This window comes from Castor canadensis, chromosome 5 (assembly GCF_047511655.1).
Source record: "Castor canadensis chromosome 5, mCasCan1.hap1v2, whole genome shotgun sequence".
NCBI lineage: Eukaryota > Metazoa > Chordata > Mammalia > Rodentia > Castoridae > Castor > Castor canadensis.
In genome coordinates, this window is record NC_133390.1 from 25,831,145 (window position 1) to 25,843,829 (window position 12,685).

Genomic DNA, 12,685 nt, shown 5'->3' on the forward strand with positions numbered 1-12,685 from the left:
TATAGATTTAAAGGAGCAACTTCAAATTTGTATTTACTCTTGGACCTTAGAGTTGACATTCTATCTGAGTGCTATCATCCTTAAAAGCCTTATATTAATATACAATGCTATCCAATTGTGATATCCTGATTCCTTCACTCTGCTTAAAGTTGCCAAGTAGAACCAGTAGTGACATTGAGCAGCAAACCTGCTGAAGTGGGACTTTTCATCCTTCATTTTTCTAATGACCAACTCTAAATTAGAATGCAACAAAGCTCTCAGGTTCTATTTGCAAAGAAACTTAACTCATATGCTGAGTCCACAGTCTCTGAAATGCCTATTTGACTTCTGACCTGTCAACCACAATCGTTGGAGAAGCCACTTTAGATATATAAACTGAAGCAATGTTTCCTTAAACCACAATTTTGCTTTTCCTAGCTTTCTTCTTTTAAGAAAATAATGAAATAATTGTCAATGTCACTTTTCTTCTCTGCCACAAACACTTTTCTACCATAGAGAGAGCTTTAACAACATGTATTATAAAATTATTTTCCTCCTTGATAGTTTTGTTAACCTGGCATGCTCAGGAAGAAGCAAAAAAAACCCCTCCCAAGATCAGATGAGTAATTGCTTACAAGGAAGATGAAAGCGCCTGACCGGAGGAAGGGAGTTGCCAACTCGTCCCCTGCCAAGTAACAATTGGGAGGCTGCCCCATGATTTTCTGCACTTGAGATTCAGAGGGAGTAACATTCTTCTTTGTTCAGATAAACCAGAAAGAAAACAAAATAAATTTAATTTAAAATTAAAAAGAAGCGATAGATGTGGCCCAATGCACTGCTGCCTGAGCTGAACTTCTGACAAAGAAGCAAAACCTTCCTACACCTGCATGTAAGGACAAAGCTCAACTGCTTCAAGAGTTTGGAATTGAAAGCTGTTTTCCAAGCAGTGGGAGTCTTGAATTACCTTATGCCAAATTACAAGGAAAGTCAGCACAAGCTAGGACATGACGGGCTGTCCAAGGACTTGACATCTTTCTTCCCTGGCTCCTCTTCAACTGGTGCTTAGGCTTAGGAACAGCAGACATGTGGATCCATCATTGTGCTGTTCCTAACGTTACCTGAACCTAATATTCTCAGGAAATTTTAGAAGACATGCTTCTGTGGAGAAAAATAAATTTTCATATCTTTTTTGAAGTAGTCATTTTTAGTAAAATTCTGTGTACTTGTGAATAGAGCAAGTCCAGTTAAATTGTCCTCAGGAAGAAAAAGGTGAAGGATATACATATATTTATAAAAAAAAAAAAACCTAAGGCATCTATACTCCAAATCCCTCGAGTCACATTCTCACGTTTTTCAATCCTTACAGAGGGGCAGACCTTGGATCTACGTCATGGAGATGCGACATGGAGCTCAAAATGTTACATCACCAACTCAGAGGTAAGTGACTAATTCAAAGCAGACCTGGGTTTGAACTTGTACAGCATGGCCAAACTCAAACCCAAGGGTTTTCTTTTGTCCTTCTGGTTCCTAATCGATGAGCTGGCACTGGCCTGGGCACTACCAAGAACAACCTGGGCAGCAATATAAAAATTCCTGGATCGCAAGCTCCAGAAAATCAAATTTAGTAAGTCTATTGTGTGACCTGGGAAACTGTGTTTTTAAAACATCTCTTTGATGTTTTTCTCCAGCCAGACTTGGAAATCATTGCTGTATATAATCTTCTAAGCTTTTTCACACAAGTTAATTAGTTGATTCTGGAAAATCTTAGCTCATTTCCCAAATCAAAGTATAATGCATGTGTCACTCAGTTACATTTAGGAAATCTGATCTTTCTTTGAACCATGAAATACATTTTCATAATATTTAAAGTTCCAGTGGTACTTCAGAAAATGTCTTTGAGTTGAAAATTAGATTTAGAAAATGAGAGTGTATTCTTAGGGCTAATTTATCACACACAATTTTCTTGCTACACAAAAACACTCTACGGTTTCCTGCAGGCTCAAGATTCTCAGTGGCTCAGAATGCCAGGCCTTGCAGTGCCCTATCCCAGACATTTTTAGAATTATTACACCTTCAGAGTTTTATTTTAGGGATGGATCTCTATGCGTGTTTCAGGCAATTTTCTAGAACACACTTTTCCCTGAGATATTTTTTGCTCCTTGCTAAGGACTCACTGAGCTTCACCTGGGATCTGAGATGGATCTTTTTATATCACTCTGTTCTCCAGCTAGAGGTTCTTTGTGTCCCTATATCCAGGTTTCAAAAGTTTGTTTCTCCTTCTCATTCACTCCTCTGTCATGAAGGGGTCCACAGCAAACTGTTAACAAGGGGGACAAATCCTTTTTTTTTTTAATTTGGAGAAGGTAATGGATTTTTATTAGCTATTATACCTATAATGCAAACTATTAAAGAAAAATACATACATCGGACTCATCAATATCAAAAACATTTGTGTTTCAAAAAAATAAATAAAGTTTCATTAGAACACAACCATGTCCATTTATTTGCTAGCCTCTGGCTACTTTCACATATTAGTGGCAAAGTTGAGTAGCCAGAAGTAGACAGAAACCATATAGACTGAAAAGTCAAAAATATTTGTTATCTGGCCTGCTGCAGTTTGGATTTGGTTTGTTCCTCTAAGGTTCGCATGTTGGAAGTTTGGTCCCTAATATGGCGATGTTGGGTGGTGATGGAGATGCAGCCTAGTGGGAGATCCTCAGGTCATCAAGGCAGTTACCTCAGAAGGAATTAAGATAGTTCTTAAGGGATCCTGGGTTCCCTTGAGAGCAAGTTGTTTTAAGAATGTGCCTAACTCCTAAACCACTCTCTGGCTCCCTGTCTGGTGATGTGATTTCTTACTCCTACACATACTACACCACGATGCGATTCACCATGAGAACCTCATCAAAGGCCTAACTAATAGGGCTGCCCAACTAATAACTAATAGGGCTGAAAGTTCTCAGCCTCCACAACTGTGGCCTAAATAAACTTTTTTTCAAAGTAGCCTAACTCAGGTGTTTTGTTATAATAACACAAAACCAACTAATGCATAACCAACCCTTTTCAGAAAAAGTTGGCTGATTTCTGGATGATAAGAAGATTTCCAGTGAAAATATCTATAAATAAATTTTCTCCCAATAGAGAAACATCATCTTTACTTTCAGGATCACCCCAAATTGCATATGCTGTGAGAATTTTGCAGTTTGCAGTTTGTCTATTTTTCCTTAATTTTGATCTTTTGCTTCAGGGCAAAAGGTCATATTCAGTTTCCAACCTCATATTCAGCTTCCATTGATTATTAAAGAAGCAGTATTACAGCCTAAAAATGATGGATGGTCTTGTCAATAGAAAACATTTTATGGTACATAATAAATCACCTGGTTACATGTGTGAGAGGATGTGGTATGGAGAAGATTATTTGAATCTGTCAATTTGCTTCAATTTTCTACCATAATTCATAGCTCCTAACCTTTTTCTAATCTGCTAAAATCAACGCCAATTTCAACAATATGTAATTTGTATTGCTGATAACAGACAAAATATTTGTCTGTTTTGGTTTTCCCAAAGTCATCTTTTTTTTTTATTCATATGTGCATACAAGGCTTGGGTCATTTCTCCCCCCTGCCCCCATCCCCTCCCTTACCACCCACTCCATCCCCTCCCTCTCCCCCCCACCCCCTCAATACCCAGCAGAAACTATTTTGCCCTTATTTCTAATTTTGTTGTAGAGAGAGTATAAGCAATAATAGGAAGGACCAAGGGTTTTTGCTGGTTGAGATAAGGATAGCTATACAGGGAGTTGACTCACATTAATTTCCTGTGCATGTGTGTTACCTTCTAGGTTAATTCTTTTTGATCTAACCTTTTCTCTAGTTCCTGGTCTCCTTTTCCTATTGGCCTCAGTTGCTTTTAAGGTATCTGCTTTAGTTTCTCTACGTTAAGGGCAACAAATGCTACCTAATTTTTTAGGTGTCTTACCTATCCTCACCCCTCCCTTGTGTGCTCTCGCTTTTATCATGTGCTCAAAGTCCAATCCCCTTGTTGCGTTTGCCCTTGATCTAATGTCCACATATGAGGGAAAATATACGATTTTTGGTCTTTTGGGCCAGGCTAACCTCACTCAGAATGATATTCTCCAATTCCATCCATTTACCAGCGAATGATAACATTTCGTTCTTCTTCATGGCTGCATAAAATTCCATTGTGTATAGATAAAACATTTTCTTAATCCATTCATCGGTGGTGGGGCATCTTGGCTGTTTCCATAACTGGGCTATTGTGAATAGTGCCCCAATAAACATCCCAAAGTCATCTTGATAAGTTTTGATGTTCTAAAATGTATATCTAGAAAAAAAAGTCTCATAATTTTAACCCAAGAATATAGTTTTTTAGAGAAAACTTACTTCAATGAAAAGAAGCAATATGTTTTACTTACTGAGTAAAATACAATTATGCTTTTCAGATACTACAGGTCATTAAAGAAAGTCTTTCAGATTTTATATTTAGTGACTTTAGAAAAGGAATCTGGCTGTACCTGACTCTACTACCTTGTCTTTTTGTGCTCCCTGTGCCAAGTTACTGATATTTAAAAGTCCCAGTGCGCCCTCTTGTGGTATGTTTTAGTTACTGTCTTTTCCACTACTACCTTAGTTTGATAATGGTCCCATTAAATTTTAATGTAACTCATTTTACATTTCATCTGTGATTGATTCATATGGAACAGTCCTCAATAACATATGCTGGAACTTGCAGAATTAACTTCTAAAATTACCTAGGACCATACTAAAAAATGATGATCATTGTTTGACACCCACCCTGGGTTTCCAAGTACGGCAATAAAGTTGCATCTGTTTTTGGTCCAGACTTTTTGGTCCATACTTTTTAGGAAGTATGAAATTATCATATTCTTGTTTATCAGGTATTATAAAAGACTTCTACAACATGGTTGATGAACTCTCTATAGACTTTTAAACCTGTTGAAACCACCATAAGAAGGGGACTAAGGTAGAAAGAAAAATTAGGGAGATGAACCAATTCAGGTTGTATACATATATACATGAAAATGTCACAAAAAAATTCCCTGTGTAGCTATCTTAAACAGAGAACAGGAGGGCACAACAGGTCCTATCTGGGGGGATTGGTATCAGTTGGAGGAGGGAGGGGGAAGGGTGTGGTAGGGTGAATATAGTGCAAATAATGTGTATACATGTATGTAAATGGAAAAGTGATACCTGTTGAAACTGTTCCAGGAATGGGGACAGTAAAGGAGAATGATGGAGAGGTGAATTCAAATATGATATATTTGAAATGTTATAAGAACTTTTATAAATGCTACAATGTACCCCCACCCAGCACAACAATAAAAAGCATTTTAAAAAGACTTTTACCTACTCTTCCAATTTGAAGATGTGAATTCAAGAGTATAAATAGTTTTATCAAAAATCACTTGAAAATTCTCCTAGGTATAACAAAAAGTTCTTGAAAACCAAATCCATATTTGAGTTCTGATCGTCTCCTTTCAGGGGAAGCTTTGTGTACTTATTCTGGCCCTGGATTTTGTGAATTCATTGGTTCACAGTGGATGAGGCACAAGTCTCATAGCTCCTTCATTGCATCTTGGTATTCGTGAAGCCTGTGACATTGCTCTGGACACTGCATACATTAATTTCTCTTTTGCTACTTATTTTCCCTTTTTTAGTTTAAGCTCCTCCCCTTTCCATGATATGTACTGAGAGTTCAGATTCTGAAGTCCAGACTACTTGGGTTTTGTTTTGTTTTTAACATACGCAAGAGCCACCACTTACTAGTGCTGAGGCACAGAAAACAGTTCCCTAAAGTACAGCCTTTGGCATGCTGAGTACTTTGCACTAAACCTGCCTGAAAGGCCACAGAAGCACATTCTCTCTGACTTCCTCCTGCCTCCCTGTGTCATACCTGTCTTTCTCCCTGGAAATGAGTCATGGAAACCAAAATTCCTCTTTCTTGAGGCAAGTCATAGAGAAACTACAACTCCCCTCCTTCAAAGCAATGTCATATTCTTCATTCTCTTTAGAAGACCCTCATTCCAGAGGATCCTGCCCCACACCCTGGAGGGAAGGCACACTACACACAGACACCAAGAAGAATCTGCACAGGCCTTGCTGGGTTTTCCTCCTCCATTTCTTGCCATTACATCATTTTGTGTAGTCACATTTCTTCACATCTGTCCACACATCAAACCTAAGCATAAAAATGGATGGTTTTCCTGGGTCTTTCCTGAAGGATGCCATGCCACATAAAAGTTTATTGAAAGTAATTTGTTAAATTTTCCTCTTTTTAACATGTTTTTGGTTATAGAGCTTCAGCCCTGACCTTTATGAAGGTAAGGAAGGGGATCGAACCTTTTTTTTTGTTCCTAGCTTAACTATGATCCCTTGTGCATTTAAGGTTCTCAGCCTTAATTCTTCACTCATAAAATGGAGATATTAACAATGGCTGCCTCATATAACTGTCAGAAGGATTAAATACCATAATAATGAAGTCAATGTGTCTAGCGTGAGGCTGGGAACATAGAAAAAGGTTAATAAATGTTATAATCATTTTCAGGCTTTCTGAATATATATTAGCAGTTATTTTCTTAATAATCCTTCTTTCCTCTTATTATTTTTCTAGTATATTTTGGTCTTTTTTTTGTACTTGCATTTGCTTACTGTGTGGTGATGGAAAGCTAGACTTTAAAGTGTAGGTTCAATGTGGGGAAAAAGGAACCCTTATATACTGCTGGTGGGAATGCAAGCTGGTACAACCACTCTGGAAAAAAATTTGGAGACTTCTTAAAAATCTAAACATAGACCTGCCATATGATCCAGCAATCCCATTCCTGAGGATATACCCAAAGGAATGCAACACAGGTTACTCCAGAGGCACCTGCACACCCATGTTTATTGCAGCACTATTCACAATAGCCAAGTTATGGAAACAGCCACGATGCCCCACTATTGATGAATGGATTAAGAAAATGTGGTATCTATACACAATGGAATTTTATGCAGCCATGAAGAAGAATGAAATCTTATCATTTGCAGGTAAATGGATGGAATTGGAGAACATCATTCTGAGTGAGGTTAGCCAGGCCCAGAAGACCAAAAATCATATGTTCTCCCTTATATGTGAACTTTAGGTCAAGGGCAAACACAGCAAGGGGATTGGACTTTGATTACATAATGAGGTGAGAGCACACAAGGGAGGTATGAGGATAGGCAAGAAACCCAAAAAAAAACAAGATAGCATTTGATGTCCTCAATGCAAAGGAACTAATGCAGAAACTTTAAAGCAACAGAGGCCAATAGGAGAAGGGAACCAGGAACTAGAGAAAAGGTTAGTTTGAGAAGAATTAATTTAGAATGTAACACATATGTACAGGAAAGCAATGAACGTAAACTATCTGTATAGCTAATCCTCTTCTTAACTAGCAAAAACCCTTGGTCCTTCCAATTATTGCTTATACTCTCTCTACAACAAAATTAGAGATAAGGGCAAAATAGTTTCTGCCTGGTAGGGAAGGGGTGGGGGGGAGAAGGAGGAGGTGGGGGGAAAGGGAGGGGGCGGTGGGAAGGGGGGAGAAATGACCCAAACATTGCATGCACATATGAATAAAATAAATTTGTTTAAAAGTGTGGGTTCTTGTTTCAGAACCCTGCATTTGAACCAACTTGTTGCAATTTCTAGCACAGAGAGATTGCATTATAGGACAAATACCTAGAAATATAAATAGTGGAGTTTGTTTTTGTTTTTGTCTTTTGCTACTCAGATATAAATCGTTGGGCAAACTTTTTATTACAAAGCTAAAAGTTAGGGGCTTCTGGTGTTTTAAAAGTAGGAAGAGAAACATACGTAGTATTTACTGTTTGTTTTTCCAATAGAAAAAGGAGATTCTTTGTATTTGCCTAGAAGTTTCTAATGCAAGCTTTTTGGGGGGCAGGTGCGGGAGGACTGAGGTTTGAACTTGGGGTTTCACATTTGCAAAACAGGTACTCTCCTTGCTTTACCTTCAGTCCGCAAGTTGGCTTTAGAAGGAAATACATGTGAGACACCATGTGTTTGTTCATTTTGCTTTGAACATTTTGTTTTACTTTGCATTGCTGGAAATCAAATTTACAGCCTGTGACTGCTAAGTGCTGTACCACAGAGCCACATCCCCATCTTTTTCTGTCCACCTTAGATGAAGGATGAACGTGGAGTATGGTACATCACTGGATGGGACAGATAATCCAACTATATGAGGTATTTCCTAATCCACAACTTCCTCAAGCATTAAGTAATGCTCCCATGGAACAGTGCTTATTTTAGAACCCTCTTTGTTTGTTTTTGTTTTTATTCTTTGTGGTATTGGGGTTTGAACTCAGGGCTTTGTGCGTGGCAAGCATGCCATTACTTAAGCCATGCCTACAGCCCTTTTTGCTTTAGTTATATTTTTAAGATAAGGTTTCATGCTTTTTGTCCAAGACCAGCTTCAGTCCACAATCCTCCTACCTCTGCCTCCCATATAGCTGGAATTACACTTTTGTACCGCCACTCCTGTCTTGTTTTTTGAGATGGAGACTCACTGACTTTTTGCTCTCACTGATTTTGAACCAGGATCCTCCCATCTACACCTGCCACAAAGCTGGGATTATAAACATGCACTTACCAAGTGCATGTTTTCTTAGCAATGCTGGGACATCATGTCAAGGTATTTGCACTCAAAATTGGGGATTAAACATGCTTCTTGATTCTTCTTGTGTAACTCAAATTTGGAAGTGTCTCAATCTCCTCATTAGATGTACCCAAGCCCAAAATATGCTTATGAAAGAGAGACAGAGAGAGAGGAAGTAAAAGTTGTTTTTCAAGTAGATAATTTAAATTAATATTTAACAGACTTTTACCTATGCCCACCCTGGCATTCACAATTGTCATCTGTCACCTAGGAAAAAATTGTTGAGCAGCAAGGTATAATCACTATACTAACGTGAAGGGCATTGGAATGTTGAGAATTGAAGGATGTTAAATTTACACCACAGTGATGACATCATATTATCAATTCTTTTCCAGTAGGAGCTAATCTTCTTCAACAGATCCTCCTTACACATCACATGAAAAGCCCTCTTCTCTTCTTTGTTACAATTTTCAAAACTGTTCAGCTTACCTAGCAGGTGTGAAACCATGAGTTCTATTTGATCCCCAGCACTAAAAAAATATAAATAAAATAAAATCAAAATAACTTCAAAGTAGCAAGTTGGATTCTTTTTTGTTTTGTTTTCAGAAATAATTGTTTTGTTTGTCTTGTCAAAATGTAAGTTTAAAAAAAGATAACCATTTCCCTGTTTTATTTAGCTTGTAATGAGTAATAAATAGTACAGATGTCTTTCTTATGTATACATGCTTTTAATCCTTTTTTAAGATCAGAAATACACACATCCTCTGAATTGCATTGTGACTGTGTACTGTGAAGCATTTGAAGCTGGCATGTTGCAGGATATCAGTGCTCTTTGTGGTATTAACTTCTCTCCCTACAAACAAACAGCCTTCAAACTACTCAGATGATACCAAATAGTCAGAATTTACATGCTTTTAGGTGTTGGGAAGAATTTAATCCCACAAAGTTTAATGCCTTTAGGAGGAAAAATGTGACCAATTCATTTGGTCACATTTAGTCACAAAGACAGAACTACCTTCCATCACTGTTCAGTGTTCCCAAACTCCTTTCCCTTTCCCTCTTGGCTCTTCAGATTATGATTAAGGACCTGAAGGACAGAGCTGACCTTCTTTTGTCCTGGTTTTTAGTAATATGCAGAGTCTACTGGGAGATTGTTCTGCTTCTTCACAAATGATTGATTCTGCTTCTTTGGTATTCCCAACACAAATCTGTGGGGTGTTGGCAATTGTCTCACAAACAGTAAACCCCTGAAGGCAGACTGCATTCCACTCAGAGCAAAAGCCTGTGTGGCTAGTTAAACATCTTGCTTCATCCATCTCCTGTTGCTGTCTAAAAATACCAAAAGCTCATGACCCAACTCTTTACTAACTTTGGGGAGAAGTTAACCATTCTTGGGGTGTGTCACTGCACAAGCCAGGTGAAGAGCAGAAAGACTATGAGTCATACTTCAGAATTTGCAGGGGATTGGTTTCAGAACTCCGCACACATACACACACACACACACATACATATAGAGGTGCTAAAATCTTCAGATACTCAAATCCCATATATAAAATGGCTTAGCATTTGCATATAACCTAAGCACATCCTCCCCTGTGGTTTAAATCATCTCTAGATTACTTACAATACCTCATACAATGTTTTGTTTGTTTATTGTTGAGACAGGTCTCCCTGTGTAGCTCAGGCTGGCTTTGAATTCATAATCGTCCTATCTCAGTCTCCCAAGTCTTGGGATTACTGATATGCACTACTCTGCCTGTCTTCGATACCTAATAAAATGTCAGTGCTAAGTAAATAGTTGTTATAATCTATTGTTTGGGGAATCACAAGAAAAATGTCTCTACACATTCAGTACACACAAGTCTTCTTGTTCTGTCGTTGGCTAAATCCATACATATGGAACCCATGGATAAGGAAGGCTAACTGTATTTTCTTTCCAATCAAATCCCCAGATGGAGCAGGCATCTCTCATTGGTCTGGACTAACAAGTAGATCAGAGGTAAGGTGTTTCTGTGGTTCAATATGACAAGCTGGACACAACTGATAACAATCTAAATGTATCTCCATTCTGTTTTGCCCAAAACGTCAGAGGAAAATGAGGAACGTTTCATGACCAAAAAACAAAACAATTCTGCTAGTAACTAATGTAGACATGCGAGGAGCTCCTAGGATGTCCAGAAGCAAAATATATATTTTTCCAGTGAGGTGCCTGACAGTCCTCATAGAGTCTGCCTTGGGTGAGCACTTGGGAGGCTCTTTCTTCTGCAATCTCTTTTCTCTCCCTGTCTCCCCCAAAACACCTACCCCACTCCCAGGGGTGCTGTCTCTGTCTTAGGAGTAGAGTGAGCAGTAAGAACCTTGCGGTCATGGTGACCATTTTCCTAGACAATTCAACATCCATTTTGCTTGAGTTCTCCCTCAAAAGAAGAGGCTTAGGAATTCCAGAATGTTCTGTTGGGGTATTTAAAATAAAGATGAACCCTTTTTATTATGGCATTGGTCACTGCTGATAGCATAACATATTTAAATTTTCATTTACTATAGTGTGTATTACAAAAATCCTTTCACGAAAGGATAAAGAATGGAAAAAAAATTAAATATATCCATTCAAAAAATTCAAGTACAAACTAGTGTCTCTGAACCTAGTGCCATAGGTACTGTGGCAACTGAAATAATTTATGGCTATAATCTCAGTGTCTACGAGTACAGTATTTCACTGGGATTGTGTGAAAGCTGTAAAAAGTCATATAAAAAAATTAATGGTGTTGCAGTGCTATAAAAACTTGCATGTAGATATGAACAATGCATGTGTTAGCCCTGAGGAAGATCCTATTCCTTGGGAGAGCATCAACAAGTGGGAGGCAGGCACAAGAACACAAAGGTGTACCATGATCAATCTTCCTGGGTCATAGACTCCTTTCAGTCAGTTTAGTCCAAAGTGGGCCTATGTGATTTCACACAGTGGGTTCTCATTCTCCACCTGGTGTTTAACAATTGTCAAAGGAACACAGTCACAGGACGCCAAGAGCGGATAGGGCAGGAGGAAAAGGTGTTATGGCTTTGAATATAGCTGGTGCTCAGACCACTTCAGTATATTAGTTTGCCAAGACCACCATAACAAAGTACATAAGAAAATACATACAGCAGAAATGTATTTATTCATAGCTATGCAGGCCAAAAAAATCCAAATCAAAGATCAAAAGGTTGGTTTCTTCTGAAACCTCTCTCTTCTTGACTTGTGGATGGTCATTTTAGGGGTGAAAAGGTGTAATAACTTTTCACCACATATCACAAAGATCATGGTCATGACACCCCAACAAAAGACAGGTGCTACAGTTTGATCTTGCATATTTCCCCGCCAATGGACATTGTGTTAATGGTCCTCAGGTTAATGATATTGTGAGTGGGACATAGGCTTAGTGAGAGGTCCTTAGGTCACTGGCAGCATGCCCTTGAAGAGGACTGTGGGATACTGGTTCCTTTCTCTTTTGCTTCCTGACTGTGAGGTGAGCAGTTTAGCTCTACTACATGCTCTCACCACAATGTGCTTGCTGCCTTGTCACAAGTTTAAAGCAATGTACCAGTTGATCATGTACTAGCTAGAACCTCCAAAACCGAGCCAAAGTAAGCCCTTTCTCGTTTATAAGTTGATTATCTCCATTATGGTGACAGAAAGCTAACTAATGCAGTAGGTTAACAAGGGAAAAAACAAAACAGATTTATTTAATCAAAGGTTTATGTGACAAAAGATCCTTCAGAAATGAAGACCCAAGGACCTAGTGAAAAATCATGTATTTTTATACTTAGGTTTAATGAAGAATGGGCTGTGAAGAAATGTGATTGGACAAAAGGGCCTGAGGAAATAGTAATAAACGGAGTGGAGAGGGATCTTAGCAAGGCCTGTCTGTTTAGATTCTTCCTGGCTACTGGGTGTAGCAATACTTCCTCTAGGCACAGGGTGAGACCTGTGTCTCTTGAGGACCTTCTAAGTTTTATAGTTTGCTTTTGGGGAGAGGAGTCCCAGTTTCTACA

The 12,685-nt window shown here is 38.5% G+C and overlaps 1 protein-coding gene across 2 annotated transcripts in view; it reads left to right on the forward strand.

Annotated features, from left to right (window-relative positions):
- The first annotated feature begins 737 nt into the window (after positions 1–737).
- Btg3 (BTG anti-proliferation factor 3) overlaps positions 738–12,685 on the forward strand; it is a 95,783-nt gene continuing 83,835 nt past the window's right edge. Inside the window, exons 1-2 of one of the 2 annotated variants that reach the window (XM_074072874.1) lie at positions 738–868; positions 1,346–1,416. The gene's annotated coding sequence lies outside the window, so the exon portion shown is untranslated. Of the gene's footprint in view, positions 1,249–1,345; positions 1,417–12,685 lie in introns of both variants that reach the window. The other variant, XM_074072873.1, reaches the window with a different exon arrangement.